We start from the raw sequence: 13,901 nt of genomic DNA on the forward strand, positions 1-13,901 counted from the left end.
ACATCTGTTTCAGGAAGTGTGCTCAAACACTCATGCACTTTGGAGCAGCTCACACTGGAGAAAATCAAGGTTGATAATTGCTTTTCAGATCATATGGTCAGTATTATAGTAGTTTGAGTTGATCAAAGACAAACTATGACCAAAAGTCTTATTAACTTGAAGATTTTCCATAGTTGATAAATCATAGAGATTACCTTTAGAGAGAATAGAAAAAAAGGAGAGATGGATTTTGGGTGTAGAAATATATATATTTCAAATCACATCAAAGACAGTGTTTCAGAACATGAAAGAAAAATGATTTTTATATAGTGATAGTGCTAGATTTTCCAGTTTCCTATTAAATAATATTTAAATTTGTCTTTGCTAAAAATCTTTAAATAGGAAGCATCCCCTCAATATTACATAGCAGTGAGAGAACTCATTTTTAGCAAAAACAGTTTTCTAAATGTGAATTGATTCTTATTACTAGGTTTTAAAAAATTGCTCTTTCTAATTAGTTATGGAAAGGGATCTGTTTTTTTATATATTTATTTTTCAGTTGTAGTTGGACACAATACCTTTATTGTATTTACTTTTATGTGGTGCTGAGGATTGAACTCAGGGCCTTGCATGTGCTAGGCGGGCGCTCTACCGCTAAGCTACAACCCCTACCCCAGGAAAGGGATCTGTTAATAGAGCTTTATGCTCAAAAATTGGAGGTAGCAGGGCGGTGTGGTGGTGCCTATAATCCCAGCAGCTCAGGAGGCTGAGATAGGAGGATTGTGAGTTCAAAGCCAGCCTCAGCATCATCGAGGAGCTTGGCAGCTCAATAAATAAAATAAATAAATAAATAAATAAATAAATAAAATAAATAAATAAAATAAATAAAATTTTGTATTTTATTTAGACCCTGTCTCTAAATAAAATACAAAATAGGCCTGGGGATGTGGCTTAGTGGTTGAGTCCCCCTGAGTTCAACTCCCAGTACAAAAAAAAAAAAAAAAAGAAAGAAAGAAAAAAGAAATCAGAGCTAAAAGTTCTGGTTTTTTTTGTTTGTTTAAATAAAAAGGTTGGCATTAAAAACCCCACAATTTAAAAGAGACCTTACAAATTCAAATTATATATAAGCATAATTTTTTTTTGATGATGAGAATCTTTGATATTTTTCTTGTTGGTATAACCATTACCAATTAATTACCATTAATTACCATTAATTAATTACCATTAATTCTGAAAGCTTGGAGTATGTATAGCTATTTCCTTCATAACCCTTGGCAGACACTGTAGAAAAAGTGTGTAGGAGGGATTGTCAAAAAAGACAAATTGAGTGTACCTTTTTAGTGATGTGATTTGCACATCCTATTCCCATTTTGAGTGTTTAGTTTTTTTCTTTCTTAACTATAATTTTTCCCCTTTCATTCTAACTACTATTGTTTTTCAGGATAAAGAAAGATTTTTTTACATGCAGTCTTTATAAAGAGCAAAAGGAAGCCAAGTGTGGTGGCACATGCCTGTAATCTCAGCTACTCCGGAGGCGGAGGTAGGAGGTTACAAGTCAGAGTAAGCCTGGGCAACTTAGTGAGACCCTGTCTCAAAGTAAAATATAAAAAGGACTGAGGATGTGGCTCAGTGATGGAGTGCCTGGGATCAATCCTCAGTGACCCCCATCCCTAGCCACCACCAAAAAAAGAGAATTTCAATACAGCATTTGCTTCTTTATATACAGTATACTAGGGCATGAAAATATATATGTGCATATATTAATATTTAAAAAAATATTTATTTCTTCAGTTTTTAGGTGGACACAGTATCTTTATTTCAGAATTATGTGGTGCTGAGAACTGAACCCACTGCCTCACGCGTGCTAGGTGAGCGCACTACCACCTGAGCCACATCCCCAGCCCAATGCATATATTAATCTTAACTCATTTTTTTTTTTTTTCAGGAAAATATCTGCACGGGGGAAAATCTTATGATAATTGGCATGCCATTTTCTAAGTATTTTTTGTGTCTACTTTCTTCAGCTTTTGTCAGTTACAGAAGATGTCCACAGAATTCGGCTCTCCCTGGGAATTCCTTGGGGGACTGACTTTGGTCGATCCTGGTTGCTGATTGTATTTGGTAGTTCAATTAAAAAAGTTTAAGGGCAATAAGAGAGAAGAGAGTTGCACAAATCAGAACCAGAGGCTGACAGGCCACACAGCCATTTGCTGATAACCACTGGAATCCTGACTAATGAGTGGTTTTTCTACTTTTAATTCCTAATAGAAAAGGACCCCCCCCCCCCCTTATTCTTTCCTAATCCTTGGCTTTGGGAGAGGGGATCATTTTTGGGAATAGATATTTTTTATTTTTAAGTTTTTTTTTAGTTGTTGATAGATCTTTATTTTATTTATTTATATGTGATGCTGAGAATCGAACCCAGTGCCTCACACATGCCAGGCAAGTGCGCTACTGTTGAGCCCCAGCACCAGCCCCAACTCAACCCCAACCCCAACCCCAACCCCAGCCCAGGAATAGATATTTTAAAGGCACAAAATGATGTAATGTTTTAGAGTTTAATTGTAATACTTAGTAATTCTGAAAGGAATTCTGATTCATGGAAGTTAAAAAAAAACTTGTTAGTTGGTTTTATTCTGGAAAAAAATTCAATACTATTTTCTTCTTTTTTTTTAATATTTATTTTTTAGGTGTAGTTGGACACAAAACCTTTATTTTATTTATTTATTTTTGTGTGGTGCTGATGATTGAACCCAGGGCCTCACACTTGCTAGGTGAGTGCTGTACCACTGAGCCACAACCCCAGCCTTTCTTTTTCTTCTTCTTTTTAATTTTTTTCTTTAGTTGAAGTTGGACACAATACTTTTATTTTATTTATTTTTATGTAGTGTTGAGGATTGAGCCCAATGCCTCACACATGCTAGGCTGAGCCACAACCCCAGCCCCCAACACTATTTTCCCCCCGAAAAGAAACTGTGAGCATTGGTTATTAGTCTACTGCTGTAGAAGGTCACAGAAGAGCAAATGGTCATGCTAAGTAACTGGCCATATGTGTGAGAATGAGCTGTTGTAGTTATGCTCCTTGTAGAAGTTAACAGTTGTCTCAGAGTCTTGCAGTCTAATCCAAGCTAATTACTCATTTATCATCATTAGGTTCTTTTTGATGCTGTCAGTAACATTTGCTAGTCAGGAGGAGACCCTAGTGATGATATTGAGAAGGCTGCTGAGGAAGCAGAGGGATGCGGGGGGTAGGGCACAGCAGCCAGTGGTGCTGCTGCTTGGGAGGTGGCAAGTGTGGCAGTTGCGGTGGCAAGGTGGCAGTACAGAGAGGGAGAATAACTTGCTTGGAAAGAATGGAATCTAGGTCTGAATCTGGGAAGGTTCATTCTAGAATTCATGCCCCCTAATCATGACTTGAATGGGCAGGAGGGTGCTGAAAGAGCTTGGGCAAATTCTGTTGGTTCTTAAAAGATTAATTGGGCCAAGTATGGTGGCACATGCCTGTAATCCAGAGACTCAGCCGAAGGATTGCAAGTTCAAGAGCAGTCTCAGCAATTTAGAACCTGTCTCAAAATAAAAAGGGCTGAGGATGTGGCTCAGTCCCCAGTTTAAAAAAAAAAAAAAAAAGTACTTGGTTTCTAACACTTGATAGGTGCCAGTCAGCACATTTTCTCTACATGCAGCACTATCATACCCTAGTCGTAGCCTTCATCTTCTTTTGCCTTGACTATGGTATCATTTGTCCATTCAGCAACTCTTAATATTGACTATTCTGTGCTACAGAGGATTCTAGATGTAAAGACCTTCTACTAATTCCTTTTCAGTCTTCTCCTTTTGTCACCCTGAAATCCATTTTTCAAACAGTGGAAGAGGGAGCCCTTTTTTAGAAACACAAATCACATTGTTCTCTTACTTAAAACCCTCCAGTTTCTCATTCCATTTGGAATATAAAGTTTCTTTCCATGTTCGTGTTCCAGGAAGACTGGCTCTCTTAAGTTTTTGATTGAGGTTCTGCTTTCCAGTTTGCTTCTTTAGCCACAGGCACATAGACCTGTCCTGTTGTGTGAGGCACTGACAAGCTGACTCTCACCTTGGCCCACTGCGTTTATCATGATCCCTCCCTGGAAGGTTCTTCCATTGGGCTTTTGTTTTGATTGCTTCATTTTATAATTAGATTTCATTTCAATACTAGTTCTCAGGGAGGCCCTCTCTGGCCACCATTCTGAAGTAGCTTATTACTCTGCATTATCTTATCCTGCTTTTTTTTTGCAAAATGAAATTATATTGTTCACTTGTATATTTTTGGATGCTTCCTCTGACTGTAAATTCCATAAAAACATTGTCTAAAATTGAATTCCCAGTGGCAGGAAAAGTTCTCAGAACACACTAAGCTTTTAAGAAACGTTTAAAAAAATGAATGAACGAGCTTGAATGCTCTCCATGAATGTCTGCTGGAGTTAGTTGTTGGTGAAGTTTAGTAGTAGGTGATTTGGAGTGCTGGGTCTGGGCATTTAATACAGTAATTTTGACACTACTTACTGACATTGGGGCCTTGGACATGTGCCATAACTCCACCAGCTCTTAAATTCCTTATCTAAAAAATAGTGATAATAATAATTACCATTATACCCGTGTCATGAAGTGGTTATGATGACTAAAGAGTTAGATGATTAAATACTTGTAAAACAAGAAAAACAGTACCTGGGGCTGGGGATGTGGCTCAAGCGGTAGCGCGCTCGCCTGGCATGCGTGCGGCCCTGGTTCGATCCTCAGCACCACATACAAAGATGTTGTGTCCGCCGAGAACTAAAAAAAATAAATATTAAAATTCTCTCTCTCGCTCTCTCTCTCTCTCTCTAAAAGAAAAAAGAAAAACAGTACCTGGTACAGAGTTTACTAGATTATTTAGATTTAGCCATTATTATTACTATCATCATTATCTTTCAAGTCTATGAATTGCCTGATAAGAGATCCATATGTTTAATTAGTTCTTCTTTTAAAATGTGTATGCGTTGTAATCCCAGCAGCTCAGGAGGCTGAGGTAGGAGGATTGAGAGTTCAAAGCCAGCCTCAGCAATGGTGAGGCACTAAGCAACTCAGTGAGACTCTGTCTCTAAATAAAATACTAAAAAGGGCTGAGGATGGGGCTGGAGTTGTGGCTCAGTGGTAGAGTGCTTGCACTGGGTTTGATCCTCAGCACCACATAAAAATAATAATTACAGATATATTTAAAAGGGGGGGGGGCTGGGGATGTAGGCCAGTGGTTGGGTGCCCCTGGGTTCAATCAATAGTATGACTATAAAAGAGGGGGTTATATTCTGATACCTTATTATGAAATATTTTAGTTCAATCAATACTTACTTGGACCTTTTTTGAATGGCAGTTTTGATTGGATAAGAAAAGAAAGAATTTAGGAAGGTGGGAGTAGTTGGGATGGAGTTCTTAAAATATTTAAAGGTCAAGCCTCTGGAATTAGGAAGAGGCCAAGACGGGGAGTAGAACCAACACCAGGCAGTATTAACAAGAGTCCTGAAGTTGGGTCGCAGTCTACTGAAAAGTGCTTGTAAGGTGTTGGTCTTGGAATTAATACATGCATACTTACACACATAGCTCTAGCCTTCAGCTTCTGACACTTATAGCTCTGATTCCTTTATCCAGTGGGTTCCCAACCTTATGCTTGGGTCGGAGCACAAAGATTGTGTTTGGAAATGAAGAGGGTGTCTGATGATAGTTTGGAGAAAGATGGAAGGAGGGCACTGTAAGAGACAGCAGCAGGACCTTGGGACTTCGGTAGAAACTGAGGTAAGAGATGCAGGTACACTGAGATAAGCTCTGAGCTAATGTAGGGGACGGTGTGAGAATGAAGATGAAGGAGGATCCATGAAGTGGGGGGCTGAGAGGAGACTAAGGCAATCCCAGGTTTCTAACTAAAGTGACTGGTTGAATTAGGAACATGGGTTTGAGTCTCTACCACTTTCTAACAGAATATATTTTGGCAAGTTATTTCATTTTTTGGATTCAGTTTCATTGCTTATAAGATAATGGAGGTAAAGAGGTGTTTTCTCTCACAGAATTGTTTTGAGGTTTAGATGAGATTATATGTAGCTGTGTAGTAAAGAATATAGTAATATAGAAAATGATTGGTAAGTGTATCTTTTATTATCTTTGCTAACAAAGAGGTTAGGGATTAAAACTAATGACAGATTAGGGATTTAGTGGGGAGTAGGTTTTGGCAGGGGTCGGGGAGGTAAAAATCTTTTTTTTTTTTTTGTATGTTAGGTTAGGAAATTCCAATTTACTGTTTGAATATGGACCTTGAGCTTAGGAAAGAGTTCTGGGACTAGATAAGGTGAAGATTTTGATCTTGTTTCCCCCATTCCCTATAGTTCTAGGATATAACTATATCTAGGATATAACTATAAGGATATAATTTTTTCCATTATTATTATTATTATTATTTTTAGAATTTTAATATTTATTTTTTAGTTTTCGGCGGACACAACATCTTTGTTTGTATGTGGTGCTGAGGATTGAACCCGGGCCACATGCATGCCAGGTGAGTGCGCTACCACTTAAACCACATCCCCAGCCCGCATTAGAATTATTTTATTCATAATGGTTGCATATAAAATCCTGTGTACCCTCATATGGGACTTAATGATTTATATTTCCTTCTCTCATTCTCTCCCTCCTGTTTTTTTTTTTTTTTTTTTTTTTTTTTTTTTTTTTTTTTTTAGTACTAGGGATTGAACCTCAGGCCTCAGGGACTGAGTTTCATTCCCAGTCCTTGTTTTTTTTTTTTTTTTTTTTTTTTTGAGACAGGGTCTTGTGAAGTTGCTCAGGATGAGTTGGAACTTGGGATCCTCCTGCCTCACCCTCGTGAGTAGATAGGATCACAGGTGCAGGCCACCATGACCAGCAGTAGTATACATTTTCCACAGAAGGGTTTGTTCCAGTGTTGTGGGAGGACATAGAATCTTTTGCTTTTCATTAAAAAGTACTCAGGTATTTGCTCAGGGCTAGCCTTAGTAATGTATGCATGCAAGTAGATTAGCAGTTTAATTTTGTGATGTCCTTTGGGCTTTAAGTTAAATTAAAGGGAATCACCTCTCAAATATATGTCCACTCCAACTTGCATAGCTTTTCATTTCATAGCCTCAGTATTAATATCAATTTCTTGGACTCTGTTTTTGACCAATGTTTGGGTAACACCTATTGTGTTTCACACAGTTTTAAGTTGTGAGGAAGCAGTAGTGAATTAAACAAACTATATCCTTTATTCACAGAGAAAACATTCCAGTGGGAGGCAAAACAGTAATAAATAAGAAAAGATAGGTCTACCACTGAGCCACACTCAACTTGTTATATCTTTTTTAAAAGAGTAGTGGTAATAAACTTACATGCATTTAAGTTCTATAATTCAATTATCTTCAGTATACACCCCCGCCCCCTTTTTGGTACTGGGGATTGAACCCAGAGATACTTTATCCACTGAGTCACATCCCCAGCCTTTAAATTTTTTTAAAAAATTTTTTTGAGACAGGGAGGGTCTCACTAAGTTGCTTTGGGCCTCACTAAGGGTGATCTCAAACTTTAGATTCTCCTGCCTTAGCCTCCCAGGTTGTTCAGATTACTGGCATGGATAACCATGCCTGGCAAATTATCTGCAATATATCTTAAGAGGATTATAGAATTAATCCAAAATTATTGATATGATGAAAATATTAGATCACTGTATGTGCTCTAAGAAGTTTTTACCCTCTTCAGAAGAATGAATGATGTTAATAGACAACAAGGATTAAAAAAAAAGGTCTTAACTCAGCAAGAAAAGCTGACCAACACAATGTATTATCATAAATGAATCATTTATAATTAGAAATGAGTAATATTTAAGACTGGGAATGTAGGTCAGTGGTAGAGTACTTGCCTCACTTGTGTGAGGCCCTGGGTTTGATCCCCACATATCTATATACATACACACACACACATACACATACATATACACATGTATATATATATATATATGTATGTGTGTGTGTGTATCTATCAATATAAAATTTCTTTTTAAAGGGAAAGAAAAAAGCCTAAAGTCATGCTTCCTTTAGTGCTTTGTGTCTTTTATGAAAAAGCAAGTTCCAGAAGTCTTGAATGTTTTTCCATTGGCAACTAAGAGATAAGACTACAAATCTGTATTGTGCATTTGGCTAAATATCCTCCTAAAGTGGCAGAGTGACTTTACATGTCAGGTCAGCTCAACCGCTTTTGCTTCACTAGGGGAACAAATACTGGAAGTTAGCCAGAGATAAATTCCCATTGGAGTAGGTCTCAGAAAGGCCTAGCTTTGATTTCAGAGGGGTTCAGAGTACTTGAGAAGACTGTTTGCATTGCACAATGACTCTAGTTCTGTGATTGGGTAAATAAGTTACTGAAAGAGAGTAAGATGTATTGATTTTCTACTCTAGAAGCATGGTGTACTATGGAATGTCATATTGTAATGTTTGTTTTTTATTATTGGATCCTTTAAGAGAGACACACACACACTACATTAGGTTGGCACTGTTCATCTTGAAAACTAGTAAGTCTTTTTCCTTAATATGTTATAATCATATACATTTATATTACCAGGTGGTTGGATTAATTTCTTTTCTTCTCAGAATTGATTATATATTTTTTTGCTTTATCTTAACTGTAAGGTGTGGGACAAAGGCATTTTCTCCTAATCTGAAGAATAGTGAATGAATAATCATTTTATTGCATGTACACTGATCAACCTATTAGGTATAATGTCAAAACCAGAGTCCTTTCCTTTTAAGGTATTAATCACTTCATAAAATCTTTTCCTCTATTCAGTCAACATTCATGAACTCACCTGATATTTATTATTAAGAGTCTGCCTTGTTACGGACATCTTGCTTAACTCTTTTGGATTTAACCATGAAGAGATTTTTATTGCCTTAATAGAGGTGAATGTATGAAATATGAGACAGTTGACAAGGACTTTCAATAGTATGTGGTAGCTGTTCTGAGTGGGCTTTGAAGAATAGGGTTCTATTGGGTGCACTCAGGGGCATCTTGTTTGGAGCAAGAGATATCTAAGTTGATCTGTCTAAATCAAGAATGATGAAGAGTCTATTAATAAAAAGTGGGTATGACAGTATGGGAAAGAAGGAAGTATTTTCTGAGGAGAGAGAACCCAAGTGCTGTGGCCCAGAGGCAAAACAAAACCAAAAATAGCAAATGCATGTGGCAAATAACTCAGAAGTTCCTAATGTCTAAAGCAAAGATTTGAAAAGGGAAGCTGCAGGGAACTTCCAAAGCCATTAAAATTTTTGAATTCCTTTTTGAGGACATTTGAGCAATGTATGAAGGATTTTAAGTAGAGGATGGACAGGACTGGAATCATCATTGGTGAACATTACCATGGTTGCGTTTGAAGATAGGGCATATCTGAAGTCGGAAGCTTAAGGATGTGATGGCAATTATTTAAGGCACATTGTGAACCAGGATGGGGGCATTAACACTGGGAGAGAAGTGAAATGGGTTTAAGAAACATGTAGAAGATAGAACCTACAGGACAAAGAACAAAGGATCTCTGTTTCTGATGTGAGCAACTGATAGACCATGGCCCTCAGGCCAAATATTGATTTGTTTCACCTCACCTCCAAGTATGTCTTCCACTGTCTGCTCTGTGGAAATGAATCTGAACTCTGCTTCTTTTCTGCCAGTTGGCATGATGTTAACCTTTGCTGGTAGAGAGTGCTGGAGGGACCCTGAAGGAAAAGTTTTTCTTGGTTCCAGGTTGCTTGCTGGGCAAGTTGCTGCAGCATCTGTGGCTTCTTTCAGTGACCAGACTTTTGCAGCTCTCAACAGCATGAACAGTACCCCACTACTCCAGTGGGTCTCATAGCATAATGCTTCCATTGAGATACTTTCCCATAAACAACTTCTCTTGGCATTCCTGAGGACAGATTTATGGTAAGCTGTGGGTTTCCTGAGGTTCTGCTGGGTGTGACCCAGGGTCAGGGGCTCTTCCTTGAGTGCTCTTAGCCTTAAGGGTAGTGCTCATTATATATTGTTAATATATTCATAATAGGTTGTTCCTAGGGTTGTTGTGAGGGGAAATTGGTAAATATATGTAAAGTGTAGAGCACAACGTCTGGCATGTGAGCCCTTAGTAAACTCAATAACTGACTGCTGTTGTTGGAATGCTGGCTTCTGTGGTGGGTGACAGGGATAAAAAGATGACCAGGTTTATAGGCTGTACCCTGAGGCAGTGGAGAATGAGAAAAGGCTTATTAAGTGTATTACAGTGAGAGGCAGGTGTCAGAGTAAAGGTATGATCAAAGTGACAGAGACTTCTGCCTAAGGGATTCTGATCAGGTGTCCTAGAAGAAATATAGGCTGAGCTGGATCTTGGAGGGGTGCAGTTTGCCCTATGGAGAGAGGGGAGGGAGGGCCTTCTGAACAGAGGCAACAACATTAGCAGCAGGACAGTCCCATAGTGGATTCATGGCCTGCCCCTTGATTTTGGGGTAGGATGTATCTCGGGCAATCATTCCAAATAGTTTTTATTCCACATTTCTGTATTCCATACTATATTTAATTCTCATAAATTTATGCTCGATTTAGTGGCTTTGAAAGTAATTTCTGAGAACCATTGCTACTTAACAATCTAAAACTATTTAAGACTTCTATTTAGTGACAACATTTTGCTTAAACTTTCTTGGAATATGAGGTTTGAATGTTGGAGGTTGAAGTATTTTAGAAGAGAGTTGAAAATTACTCCACCTAGTGCCACTTTATTGAGCTTTACTCTGAGGATTCAATAATTTTGCCTGATTCCTGGACATTGATAAAGCTCAGAACTGTTTATAGTTTGTTGAGGTCTCTTCCACTTGTGTTTTTTTTTTTTTTTTAAAGTTCAACCCTTAAAGAAATGGAAATTCCTCAAAATCATATGATTATTCTCTCAGTAATTCACACTTTTGGAGATTTAAGAAATAAAGGTATGATGAACTTATGATTCTTTGCAGGGAAAAAAGTGGCATTTCAGCCTTAAAGCCTCTGTGAATAGATGTTCTTTTTTCTCCTTTTTCTGCCTGACAGATTTCTATCCCTCCTTGAATATTCACTTCACTTGTCAGTTTTCTAGTCTTTACTCTGTCCTAAGTCTGTTGTGCTTTCACTGAAGACCTACAGGTTTACAGGAGGAATAAAAACAAAGCAAAACAAAAACAAAAAGCAAGCCATTGGGTCATTTGGAAATGCTATCTGAAGGACCTGGTTGAGGAGGCTCTTGGCTGGAATGGCACTATAGGATCCAGAGTTTCTCCTGACAAGTTGACTTCTGGATCTTCAGAAGGAATATGAATATATTCTCTAAAGAAAGGGTAGACGAATAATCTCATTTTATTCTCTATTGTCTAGGACTCCTGGGAATTATAAAAGAAGGAAGATGTCAAACTCTAACCTTCTGAAGATTTTTTTTTTTTCTCTTGCTTCTTGTAAGATGTAATGGACATCTACAGTAATTCCCCCTTATCTGTGGTTTTTTTTTTCTACTTCCAGTTGACTATAGTCAGTTGTGGCCCAGAAATATTAAATGGAAAATTTCAGAAACAAACAATTCCTCAGTTTTAAATTGCACTTTGTTCTGAGTAGCCTTTTGCAGTCTTATACTGCAATAACTCTCTTGAGACGTAAATCATCCCCTTGTCCTGGGTATCCATGCTGTATATACTACCTTCATATTGGTAGCAATTTCACTTATCAGAGTTGTGTTATTTTACTTATTAATGGCTCTAAAGTGCAAGAATAGTGATGCTAGCAATTCAGATATGCCAAAGAAAAGCCTGTGTTATCTCTCACCTTAAGAAGAATGGTCACTGCAGTACAGTGAGATATTTTGGTAGACCACATTTATATGACTTATATTATTATAATTGTTCTTTTTTATTGTTGTTAATCTCTTATTTTTCCTGATTTGTAAATTAAACTTTATATGATGGTAGCTTTCTGTTGCTGTGACAAAATACCAGAGAAAAATAACTTAAAAGAGGAAAGATTGATTTTAGCTCATGGTTTCAGAGATTTCAGTTCATAGTAGTGTGGCTCCCACCTGTGGGAATTTGTGGTGAGGCTGAACATCATGGTGGGGAGGACATGGTGGAGCAAAACTGCCCACCTCATTGCATCTAGGAAGGAGGGGATCTTGAGAGGGTAGGGTGGGGTGGGGAATGGCCGAGGACAAGATATAGTCTCCAAGGACCCAGACCAACCTCTTACAGTTTCTGCCACCTTCTAGTAGTTCATTAAGCTATGAACCCCTCAATCAGTTACTCCATTGATGAGATTAGAATTCTTTCATGAGTCAGTCACCTCCCAAAAGCCCCACCTCTGAACATTGTTGCATCGAACAGTTCTTTTGGGGAATATTCCAGATCTAACCATAACATATGAATAGGAAAAGTAATGGTATATGTAAGTTTAAGTACCATCTGTGGTTTCAGGCATCCACTCTGGTCTTGGAACATATCCTCCGTGATTAAAGGGGGATTACTGCAAAAGTTAGTTTTTTAAAACTACGTATGAGAAAATTACACCTGTCAGCACTTCCTTTCCAGGAATTCTCATCATTTCATTTCCTTAAATTTGTGGAATGGAGAGCAGAGCTCATAGACATGATATTCCTCCATGTTTTTTATTTAAATACACCTCAAACATTCCAATAATTTTTAATTTAGTTATAGATGGACACAATACCTTTATTTAATTTATTTATTTTTTACATGGTGCTGAATATCGATCCTATTGCCTCACAAGTGCTAGGCAAGTGCTCTACCCCTGAGCTACATCCCTAGCCCTGCTCCATGTTTAATCTGAATAAAGCTGGGGATCTTTGCTCCAGGTCTAGACCAGACTTTCTGTGAAGGGCCAGCTATGGCAAATAACTTTAGACATTGCAGGCTATTTGGTTGCAGCTCCTCAGCTCTGCCACTGTTGTGGGACAGCCCCAGCCACAGACTATATGTGAACCAATGAATGAGGCTCAGTTCCAGTAAAACTTTATTTACAAAAACATCTTGGCCCATGGGCCCTCGTTTGCTTGCCCAGTTCTGGAGTCTATGGAAATCTTATTTTCACTCTGTGCCCCAAAGGATGTTGATATTTTTATTTATTGGATTGGAACTGTAGGTTGCTTTCAAGAGTAATATTAGATATTTGGATGTGAAACATTGCATCTTACTTTTGATTTCCCTTTTGAGACATTCTTTCTTGGCATTGAAGAATGTAGATGTTTTCTCCCCACATTGAAATAAAAGTTTGAGCGGGCTAGATTTCTTATGGTCTTATGCAAGTCTAGATTAAAAGGAACAATAAGACAACAAAAGAAACTCTGGTCACTTACTGTAACTGCTGACGCAACTGTATAACTGGTGTGCATGGTAAAGCATGTGTTAATTAGCTCTTAAATATAAAGACTAGAAAGCCTTAAGTTGTGATGTGTTTTTGGTGCCTGCAGTGTTATTAGAGAGGTGATTTCCATTTACTTTGAGTCCTTATCAGGTTGCTAATTGCATGCTTGGTAAAACTAGATATTGGTGTTTGTGCTTTGCAGCTACCACAGGTCTTGGTTGCTATGGCTTCTTATTAGCTTCTTAAGATCCCTTTGGAGCTCTGGTTGCCTGGCAAGAGAAGAGCTGGTGGTTGCTGTGAGGACAGATGCAGATTGCAGAAGTAGTCCTTGGGGATCAATAGCTGTATTGGCCGTCATGTGTGCACACCCATAGGGGTCATCATGTATGAATTTGGGGTTTTGCTAGGTAGCACTCCTGGCCACAAGTTTTAATTAATACATGTTATAGTGTGTAGTTGAGCTCTTTAAAACTTTTTTAAAAAGGCAAATTAGAAAATTTTGTTTT

The 13,901-nt window shown here is 38.0% G+C and overlaps 1 protein-coding gene across 2 annotated transcripts in view; it reads left to right on the forward strand.

Moving 5' to 3' along the window:
• Positions 1-13,901, forward strand: part of Rere (arginine-glutamic acid dipeptide repeats) — a 396,746-nt gene that overhangs the window by 58,214 nt on the left and 324,631 nt on the right. Inside the window, exons 1-2 of one of the 2 annotated variants that reach the window (XM_058572684.1) lie at positions 5,322-5,781; positions 6,466-6,535. The exons of the other annotated variant lie outside the window; for it this stretch is intronic. The gene's annotated coding sequence lies outside the window, so the exon portion shown is untranslated. Of the gene's footprint in view, positions 1-5,321; positions 5,782-6,465; positions 6,536-13,901 lie in introns of those variants that run through there. 2 annotated transcript variants of the gene reach the window in all.

Source organism: Marmota monax, unplaced genomic scaffold (assembly GCF_021218885.2).
Source record: "Marmota monax isolate L192 unplaced genomic scaffold, Marmota_monax_Labrador192_F-V1.1 WCK01_AAM20220418_F8-fsc00080, whole genome shotgun sequence".
Lineage (NCBI taxonomy): Eukaryota > Metazoa > Chordata > Mammalia > Rodentia > Sciuridae > Marmota > Marmota monax.